At 45.5% G+C, this 11,216-nt stretch overlaps 1 long non-coding RNA gene across 1 annotated transcript; it reads right to left on the bottom strand.

Annotated features, from left to right (window-relative positions):
• On the bottom strand, positions 1,324-3,651 carry LOC110259727. The gene is made up of 3 exons (XR_002342104.1): positions 3,247-3,651; positions 2,505-2,662; positions 1,324-1,363 (listed from the first exon to the last, which is right to left on the bottom strand). It is a non-coding gene; the product is annotated as an uncharacterized LOC110259727 (long non-coding RNA).

Genomic DNA, 11,216 nt, shown 5'->3' with positions numbered 1-11,216 from the left:
ATTGGCAGAGATTAATGAATCTATTAAATATGTTTTCATGTAATTCTAAGTGCCTATTCTTCCTCTTTTTTATCAAAAAAAAAAAAAAAAAAGTAAGCTTGGAGTTCCCGTTGTGGCTCAGCAGAAACGAATCTATCGTTCATGAGGACACAGGTTTGATCCCTGGCCTTGCTCAGTGAGTTAAGGATCTGGCGTGGCCGTGAGCTGTGGTGTAGGTCACAGACTCGGCTCAGATCTGGTGTTGCTGCAGGCCAGCAGCTGTAGCTCTGATAAGACCCCTAGCCTGGGAACCTCCATATGCCACGGATGCGACCCTAAAAAGACACACACACACACACAAAAGTAAGCTCTGGGACCTTGTAGATGGGCACAGAATGGAGTTTTAAGGAAATGACCCTTGATCATTCTCCTATGAAAGAGAAAAGGCACCTGAGTAGTACTGATAAGCCTTGAAGATATTATTCATTGTCTGGCATGATAGATGGCATGTAGTAGCATGTTTGCTGAATGAATGATCAAACCCATTATCCATTGTTCTTGTGAGTGGGTCTGTGAGAACTGCTGGGGAGGGTAGGGGATAGAAAGGTTAATAAAGGGCAAAGTCTCTGGATAGAATGAATCATAGGAACTGGAATGTAATGATAGCACCAAAAGGGATAGGAAATTAAGAGATACAAATTACTATGTGTAAAATAAATAAGCTACAAGGACATATTGTACAGCACAGGTAACATAGCCAATATTTTGTAAGACTATAAATAGGGTAAAAATTGTGAATCACTATATTGTACACTTGAAACTTACATAGTATTTTACATTGATTTTTTTTAAATAAATAAAAACCTTGATAAAATTAAAAAAAAAAACAAACAGAATCCCCAATGAATACCATGTAAGTTTTCCAATATATGTGTACTACTTATAAATTAAATATAATTCTTGGAAAAAATCAAATAACAAGAAAATTATAATGTATAAAATTCCTCCTTGCATGTCTCATTCCCTAAACATTACCATTTTAATGTCTTGCACAAGCCTGCCTGTGTTTATACTTCGTGTATTTTCGTGTTTATATCCTCGTTCTTTCTCAGAATTTTGTAAAGGCTTTGGAAAAGTTCCAACTTGTCTCAGCTATGTAAAGAAGAGCTCAGGGAGTTCCCGTCATGGCTCAGTGGAAACAAATCTGACTAGCATCCATGAGGATGCCGGTTTGATCCTTGACCTTTCACAGTGGATTAAGGATCCGGCATTGCTGTGAGCTGTGGTGTAGGTTGCAGATGGGGCTCGGATCTGACATTGCTGTGGCTGTGGTGTAGGCCGGCAGCTGTAGCTCCGATTCGACCCCTATGCCACGGGTGCAGCCCTGAAAAGGAAAAAAAAAAAAAGAAGAGTTCCTAGGGAAGGAATTAGTATCCTACTAAAGAAATACCAGGAGTTCCCTGGTGGCTCAGCTGGTTAAGGACCTAGCATTATCATTGCTGTGGCTTGGGTTTCATCCTTAACTTGGGAACTTATGCATGCTGCTGGTACGGAAAAAAAAAATCAGCATTTCCCTAAGGGGTCTAATGTGATGATGGCAATGGGAGGTCAAATGGGAGACCCTAGACAGGAAAACTCAAGAGGACTGGATTGTGTTGTGGAGATTCTTAGCCTGGAGATTCTTTATTTTTTAGATTTTCTTTTTTTTTCTCCCCTCCAGCTTTATTGAGGTATAACTGACATGTATATGTTTAAAGTATTCAATGCGATGATTTTATATATGTATACATTGTGAAGTGATTACTGCAATTAAGCTAATTAACACAACCATCACCTCACCCAGCTACTTGTGTATGTGGTGAGAATGCTTAAGATCTACCCTCTTAACAAATTTCAAGTAGATGATACAGTTGTATTAAGTGTAATTATCATGCTGTGCATTAAATCCCCAGAACTTATTCATCTTATTGCTGAAGGTTTGTACCTTTTGGCTTTGGTCAACATCTACCATTCCTACCCCGCCCCCCGCCCAGTCCCTGGCCACCACCATTCTACACTCTGTTTTTAGGAGTTCAATTTTTTTTTTTTTTGTTTTTAAGCGTCCACATATGTGTGAGATCATAAATATTACACTGTACTTGTCTTCTGGAGATTCTCTTGAGAGTGAGAATCTCACTCAAAGTTTCTGGATTTTTTTTTCTTTTTTTCCAGGACGGGAAGCAACTTCTCAGGAGAATAAGATGGGCGCTTTATTCTCAGGAGAATGACTGAGATTTGAGTAGCGTGGGAGCCTGCTGTCTTGGGCATCTGTTGATCCCTTGCTACCCACAGAAACCCTGTCCTGGCCCAAATGTCAGAGCCAGAGGCTTCAATTGGGTTCTGCACTCTAGGGAGGGGAAGAGAGCGTGGTATTTGCCAAGAGAAGTGAAGATGAGTGTAAAGTAAGCAGGCGACTGCTACACTCTGCTCCTCCTAAGGCTCTCGGAGCTCTATCCTGACAAATGTTATTTTGCAAATGTACTTACCAGACTCCCCTGTGGCTGGATGAACGAGATCATCACTGTTTCTGCAAACCTGTCCTCTGACGGACATGCACTCCCATCGGAAGACACCAGGACATGGTTGTTTGAGTGTTTTAGATACAGGTTCTTGCCACCTCCTGTTGTGCCTGGTAACCGGGATGCTGTCAAGAAAATAAGCTCCTGTGAGCTTAAAAAGAGCACTTCGAAATATTGCATTAGCCTCTTGTCCCTTCAAGTCTTTTTCCTAGAACAAATGTAATCTTAGTCGCTACAAATTCTGTTTAAAATAGCTCTTCTGGTGAGTCATGTAAAGTTAAGCTACAGATATGGTATTGTTTTAGCCATGTCGAGCGTGAAACCTTAGCCCAGTCCTAGTAACAGCTCACTGGGGGGAGCTGGTGACATGCTGGCACATGCCTGTTTTGGGGAAGATCCTAAAATGTTCAGAGAGAAAGACATGCCTGGGACGAGCCAGTCAGTGTTATGCACCTCAGGAAAGGCTGCAAAAGCGTCAAAACGTAGGGAATGGTGTCTGCAGGCTTGGACATTCCTCACAGCCCAAGACACGTGAAAGTCCTCTGGTTATACCCCAGCCCCACCCCAGCAAGTGGACAGAAATTTGGAGAAGTCTCCAAGAGGCCGTGCGGAGGTCAGAGGACCTTGCAGATACCCTGAGGAAGAAATTAAAGCTTTAAACAGAACATCATGCCATGACTTTAAAGGTCATTATCTAGTTCACACTTACATCAGGCTCTAAATATTGTCAGAAAGTGGATAAGTTTGCCAAGACCATGAACAGTAAAATCGCTCAAAATAGACCATAGAAATCTTCAAGGCCGGTACGGCTGTGGCCAGTTGTGATGCTCGAACCTGATGCTGCCTCCTTGTGAGAGACCTCAACAGGAATGAGAAACAGCAGCTGCTTAGAGGAACATTTATACTTACTGACCCTCAAAAATGGCAAAAGCTTTTTGAACCCCATGAGTGCATACAACCTTATCCCTCCCTTTCCAAATGGAAATGGTGCCGGAAGGGCAGATGCCTTAACTGAAGTCCTTGGTCAGAGACTAGCATTCCTGTGATCCTGCAGTGCTCTCTGTCCATGTCCCTTCCTATGGTGGAGCTTGGTGCCCAGTTAGCACTGAGCTGTAGCTAGCAGCTTCACTCTCTTGCTGGCCCCACCCTCTGTTGACCAAAGCCAGGTCACCTCCTGCCAGGCAGCTGCTGGGTGAAAGTCCAGAACAGCTCTCCTGAATAAACAAGTCAAAGAAAGGCAGTTCCCAGCAGTGGATGGGACTGTGCTCCAGAAGCCTATTTGCAAATCTCTCCTTTGAAACTTGGAAGACGTCCTCCAAGAGGAGCGATGTTATGTGTGTGTGGTGGGTTTCCCAGGCTAGCCCACAGCATGGATTTAATCCCAGAACAGCCTTGGGAAGTGGTGCTCTAGAACTCACCATCACAGGCAGTAGAGCTGGGTTGTCTTTGCTTTATAGATATTTGCTGAGCGAGGCATGGTGCCACCTGATGGGGGATTCCATGCTGCCCCAGATTTGTGGGGTGGGTTGATTCAGTGGTTCCCAGGTGCCAGGACAGTGGCTGAGATCGTCCCAGCTTCATGAAGCAGCTTTATCCCTGCTGCCCTTTCCCACCGACAGACTTTAGGCTGAGGGTGAAGGAATGACTAGTCTGGCTTTGCTTTAGTCTCGTTCCTTGGAGTGTCCTGGTGTTGGACCAGGCAGCCTGGATGAGAATCCTGACTTCACCACTTACGTAGCCTCTCTGAGCTGCAGTTTCTCATTAGCAAAATTGGGGTAGTGGATTCTTTTTTTTTTTTGCTTTTTAGGGCTGCACCTGAGGCATATGTAGGTTCCCAGGCTAGGGATCCAATTGGAGCTACAGCTGCTGTTTCTCATTCCTATAAGAAAATGAGGAAAGAAGGAAGAAGGGATGAGATGAAGCCTGATCCCCAAGAGAGGTCCTTTTGTTATTGCTCCAGCAAATCATGCTTCTCTCCTTTCTTCCCTCTTTGTCCCCCAGACCTCTTCAATGCATACACCTGTCCAGGGTCAAGGGGGGCATCCCAGGTTTAACAAGGCCAGGTTCCCAGGCCAGGGATCCAATCGGAGCTGCAGCTGCTGGCCTACCCCAGAGCCACAGCAACACGAGATCTGAGCCGTAACTGCACCATACACCACAGCTCATAACAACGCTGGATCCTTAACCCACTGAGCTTGGCCAGGGATCAAACCCGTAATCTCGTGGTTCCTAGTTGGATTCTGTTTCCACTGCGCCACAATGGAAACTCCCCTTACTCTCAATTCTTACCAGACCTAGGGAATAGGGGGATGTCAGAGCTGGGATGGACTCCTGGGGAGGAAGGGAAGGTCTTTATTGGAGGGGAACAGGAGAACTCCTATCTCACTTGAGAGACTTACTGAAATCTAGGAGGGATCTCAGTTTGCAGATTAAAAGGTGGATTTTTTTTTTTTTTTTTTTTTTGTCTTTTTGCTATTTCTTGGGCCGCTCCCGCGGCATATGGAGGTTCCCAGGCTAGGGGTTGAATCGGAGCTGTAGGCACCAGCCTACGCCAGAGCCACAGCAACGTGGGATCCGAGCCGCGTCTGCAACCTACACCACAGCTCACAGCAACGCTGGATCGTTAACCCACTGAGCAAGGGCAGGGACCGAACCCGCAACCTCATGGTGCCTAGTCGGATTCGTTAACCACTGCGCCACGACGGGAACTCCTAAAAGGTGGATTTAAACTCCTGTAGGGGGTTGGCAAGGCTGGCGTCTTGGAGTCTTTGCATGAAGGATAAGGATGTAGGCAAGACAGCCTCTTCAAGGACAGAGGGTTGTGTTGTGACTGTGGTAGGAGGGAGGAGTCATGTGGAGGACACGTAGCGGCTGTAAGTCAGATTTCTGGTCATTTCATCACCCCTAGATTTAGGCCCGTGTCCCCAGCGAGAGGAGACTGCAATAAAAGAATGAGTTGACACAAAGCTGGCAGGACCAAAAGCTCTGAAAGGGACCTCGATCACGTGATATCACTGCTTTGTAGTGTTGCTGCATAAGAAGGGTAGAGTTCTTTTGTCCCAGTTTAGCACACCGCTTTGGGAATGTGCTGGAACACAGGAGGGAGAAGGAGGGTAAGAAAACATTTCTTCACAAAAATGGGTTAAGGGTGCCACGTTCCCACAGCGAAATGGATGCCTAGAAGTGAATATAGAACTCCGGCGGGATCCGACTAGAACAGGATTGAACTGCCAGCCTCTTATCTGGACGGAGATTTATGGCTGTTGTCATGAACTGCCCTCGCCTTTGTTTTTATCAGCCACATTCCATTAATGCCTCATAATGAATCTGTGGTCAATAAAAAAAAAAAAAAAAAAGCAGTTGTTTTTTACGGGAACCGCTGCCAAGCCAGGAATCCCCATGAACTTGTCGATTAAAAAAAAAAATAAAAAATGAAATACACAACTAAATAACGATCTCTTGTTGAATTTCCTGCTGTTGAGATTCTTTCGCATCTTGCTTCTTCCATCTCTCAGCTATGACTCTAAACTTTGTGCTTGTCTTCTTCATTCAAGTCATGTATAAAAATGCTGACTAAGGCAGGGTAATAATAGGAAGAGTTCTTGTGGGTGGACACCAGTTATTATCAAACTTCTGTGGCTACGGCTATTCAGTCAGCTGCAAAATCATGTCACAACACTTCTATTTTTGTTTTTTTTATTTTTTGTCTTTTTTGGGATGCACTCACGTCATATGGAGGTTCCCAGGCTAAGGGTCGAATCACAGCTGTAGCCACTGACCTATGCCACAGCCACAGCAATGCCAGATCCGAGCTGCGTCTGTGACCTACACCACAACTCATGGCAATGCCAGATCCTTAACCCACGGAGCAAGGCCAGGGGTCGAACCCGAAACCTCATGTTCCTAGTTGGATTCGTTTCTACTGCGCCAGGACAGGAACTCTGTTGTCACAACACTTTTATACCACCTGCCTTCCTGGATCTGATATATCACTGAGCTGTGTGATGCTTTGTTTCATGCCTCACCGAAATCAAGTTGCAGTGCCTCTGGGATTTTGACCCCTAGCAATCTGGCACTTACCCAATTCCTCACATGTGGTAGGCACCCATAAATATTTGTTGAATTAAATTGGATTCCCTGAATCATCAGCTTAAGAACCATATGCATTTTTTTGGCCACACCCTTGGCATGTGAAATTTCCTGGGCCAGGGATCAAACCCAGTGACCCAAGCTGCTGTAGTGACAATGCCTGATCCTTAACCCACTGGGGCACAGCAGAACTCTACATAACCTTATATTTTTTAAAAAAGGAAATGAGACGTGGTTAATGGATGAGACACGTGGTTTCCTAGTGCTCTTTATATTTATTTTTCATTGTTTTAAATTAAAACGTGTTATACATTACAGAAAAATAAAACGTAGACTGGCAATAACAATTATGCCATATTATTATCATTATCAATATCCATCATTGTAATTATTTACTTTTAAAAGACATAATCAGGAGTTCCCGTTGTAAAGAAAAGAACTCAACACAGTGTCTGTGAAGATGAGGGTTCGATCTCTGGCCTTGCTCAGTTGGTTAAGAAGTTGGCATTGCCACAGGCTGAGGCATAGGTTGCAGATGGGGCTCTGGAGTTGGCTGCGGCATAGACTGGCAGCTGTAGCTCCCCCTAGCCTGGGAACTTGCATATGCAGCAGGGGCAGCCCCAAAAAGAAAAAAAGAAGGAGTTCCCGTCGTGGCGCAGTGGTTAACGAATCCGACTAGGAACCATGAGGTTGCGGGTTCGGTCCCTGCCCTTGCTCAGTGGGTTAACGATCCGGCGTTGCCGTGAGCTGTGGTGTAGGTTGCAGACGCGGCTCGGATCCCACGTTGCTGTGGCTCTGGCGTAGGCCGGTGGCTACAGCTCCGATTCGACCCCTAGCCTGGGAACCTCCATATGCCGCGGGAGCGGCCCAAGAAATAGCAACAATAACAACAACAACAAAAAAGACAAAAGACAAAAAAAAAGAAAAAAAAAAGAAAAAAAAAAGAAAAAAAAACCCATAATTACACGAAACATCCTTTTTTTTTTTTTTTTTTTTTTTTTTTTCTTTTCTAGGGCTGCTCCCGCAGCATATGGAGATTCCCAGGCTAGGGATCTAATCGGAGCTGTAGCCACTGGCCTATACCAGAGCCACAGCAACTCGGGATCCGAGCCGCGTCTGCAACCTACACCACAGCTCACGGCAACGCCAGATTGTCAACCCACTGAGCAAGGGCAGGGATCAAATCCGCAACCTCATGGTTCCTAGTCGGATTTGCTAACCACTGCTCCACGACGAGAACTCCCATTTTTTATTTAATATATTTTAGCTACCTTTCCATTACTGAGTAGAACTCAGTTGTACAATTCAATTTTTAAAAGTGAAAAAAAAAAAAAAAAACCAAAACTCAGTTGTATGGATCTCATTCTTTTTTTTTTTTTTTTTTCCGCTGTGCCTGCAACATGTGGAAATTCCTGGGCCAGGGATTGAATCTGTGCCACAGCAGTGACCCAAGCTGCTGCAGTGACAAGGCTGATGGATCTCATTCTTTCTAAGTGTTGAACAAATTGTCTGCTTCAGTTCTTTAGGTTTTAACATCACAATAATTCGTCTTCAAATTATGGAGTTAATTTATTCTTCCTAAAGTTTATTCAGCATCTACCAAAGGCCAGATCTTGGGTCAGAATGACAAGGAACTAAAAAGAAAAAATGGACAAGGTCCTGGCTGGTCAGACACTTGGAATCTGATAGGGGTCATAAAATAAGCACGTAATGATGGAAAAAGGCCTGATGTGCTGAGAGCTGCTGCAGAGGAGTGAGCCACGGTATCAGCCTGAAATTTTCTTCTGCTTGTAGACTTAGTACAGCTTAAACTGTCTGCCTTCAGACATCCCCTGCTCAGGGAGCTGTGCTAAAAAGTCCTTGCTCTGGGTGAGGGCCCCATACACTTCCCCTATATCTGTTGGTTATCAGATCAGCTCAGATCCCCATCACAGAGGCTATGGCAGAGAGAGGAAGAGGAAAATGCCAGGAAAGCAGAAGCCAGTTGTGGCAGGCAGACCCTCAGGGTGACTGCCCTATACTCTAACTCTGGCATTCACACTTTGGAACAGTCCTCTTTTTTTCCCCCAACCAGCGGCATATGGAGGTTCCCAGGCTAGGGGGCGAATCAGAGCTACAGCTGCCGGCCTGCACCACAGCCACAGCTCAAGCTGCTCCTGCGACCTACACCACAGCTCATAGCAATGCCCTATCCTTAACCCACTGAGCAAGGCCAGGGATCCAGTCTGCATCCTCACGGATCCTAGTCAAGTTCTTTAACTGCTGAGACACGAAGGGAACTCCGGTCCTCTTCCATTCCCCTCCCTCCCCTCCCCTTCCCATTCTTTGCTTTTCTTAAGGAGAAAAGAATAGCTTTATTGCTTTGCTGGGCAAAGGGGGAACAGTGCACTAATGCCTCCGAAAGCTGTGAGTCCCCAGTCCTCCTTTTTTTTTTTTTGTCTTTTTAGGGCTGCATCCATGGCATATGGAGGTTCCCAGGCTAGGTGTTGAATTGGAGCTGCAGCTGCCAAGCAATGCCACGGCCACAGCAATGCTAGATCCAAGCCACGTCTGGGACCTACACCACAGTTCACAGCAACACCAGATCCTTGACTCACTGCGTGAGGCCAGGAATTGAACCCACATCCTTATAGATACAGGTCAGATTTGTTTCCATTGCTCCACAACGGGAACTCCCAGTCCTCTTTTCTTTTCTTTTCTTTTTTTTGTCTTCTTGCCATTTCTTGGGCTGCTTCCGAGGCATATGGAGGTTCCCAGGCTAGGGATCTAATCGGAGCTGTAGCCACCGGCCTATACCAGAGCCACAGCAACTCGGGATCCGAGCCTCGTCTTCAACCTACACCATAGCTCACGGCAACGCTGGATCGTTAACCCACTGAGCAAGGGCAGGGATCAAACCCGCAACCTCATGGTTCCTAGTCAGATTTGTTAACCACTGAGCCACGACAGGAACTCCCCAGTCCTCTTTTCTTGAGTGTGGATGTGGTCTATGACTTCTTACTAACCAAAGAACACCGACAAGGTGATGGAATGTACATGGTTGCTGATTATGTTGCATATAAAATCTTAGTGCTATTTTGCTGAATTGCTCTTTTAGCTTTGGGAAGCAAATAGCCATGTTGGGAACTCCCTGCGCCAAGGACTTGTGTGAGCAGACTCTAAATGTTGAGAGTGGCCGCTGGCTGACAGGCACCATGAAACTGAAGCCCTGAATGCTACCACCACAAGGAAATTAATTCTGCCAGCTGAATTCTGAATAAGCTTGGAGCAGATTTTTCCCTAGGTTAGCCTTAGAGGAGAACATAGCCCTGTTTGATACTCGATTGCCTTCTGAGACTCTAAGGCGAGGGTCCAGTTAAGTCACGCCTGGTCTCTTGAATCACAGAAACTATGAGATGGTAAATGTGTCATATGAAGCCGTTAAATGTGAGGCAGTGTTAGGCAGCAACAGTTGACAAAGCACCACTGATTGATCTCTTTGGCCTTCCATAAAAACTGAAGGATGAAAATTAGCCAGAGGGAGGAAGTGGGAAGGGAAACTCAGCAAATTTATGAAGATAAGGAAGTTAGACTAAAGAATGGGCTTCTGCTGTGAAGCTCTGCTGTGTTTATGCACTCGTTCATGTATTCACTCATTTATTAAAGGATATTAAATTGGAAGTAGAGGCAGACACACCAAGATATATGTGTCAGTCAGGTTTCAAGGAAGGATATTGTTGTTGTTTCATCTTTTTTTTCTTTTTTTAATCTTTTTTAGGGTCGCACCCGTGGCATATGGAGGTTCCCAGGCTGGGGGTCAAATTGGAGCTGTAGCTGGCAGCCTATGCCACAGCCACAGCAATGCAGGATCCTTAACCCATTGAGTGAGGCCAGGGATCAAACACTCGTCCTCATGGATACTAGTCGGGTTCGTTAACCACGGAGCCATGATGGGAACTCTGGAAGGATATTGTTATAGATGGAATCGTGTGCCCCTAAAATTCATAATTGCAGTTCTAAACCCCAGCGCCTCAGATTGTGACTGTATTTGGAGAGAGGACCTTTAAAGAGATAATTAAGATAATTAAGTTAAAATGAGGTCATGGGGATAGACCCTCATCAAATTGGATTGGTGTCCTACAAAGAAGAGCAGATTAGGATACACAGAGGAGTACCAGGGGCATATTTGCACAGAGGAACAACCATGTGAAGGGGCAGCCAGACTGGCCATCTGCAAACCAAGGAGAGAGGCCTCAGGAAAACCAACCCTGCCAATGCCTTGATCTTGGACTTCCAGCCCCCAGATCTGTGAGAAATAAATTTCTGTCGTTTTATCCACCCAGTCTCTGGTATTTTGTTATGGCAGCCCAAGCAGACTAATACACATATAGAAATCACTCTAGATGTTTTAAGCACAGAAGGATTTCATACAGGTGTCTTCAAAATCTTTGGAAGAGCTGGAGTAGTGGGGTCGGGGGCTGCCACCAGCCTTAATGCAGTCAAGAATGTACTACCATGGCTGTGATCTGGGGATGATGAAGGTGCTGCCTCTTCTGTTGGCTCTGCCATGGCCGTCACAGTAGCCTCTTATCACCTGAGAAAGCTGTCCCT

This window comes from Sus scrofa, chromosome 2 (assembly GCF_000003025.6).
Source record: "Sus scrofa isolate TJ Tabasco breed Duroc chromosome 2, Sscrofa11.1, whole genome shotgun sequence".
Taxonomy (NCBI): domain Eukaryota; kingdom Metazoa; phylum Chordata; class Mammalia; order Artiodactyla; family Suidae; genus Sus; species Sus scrofa.
This window is presented reverse-complemented; position numbering and strand designations above follow the sequence as displayed.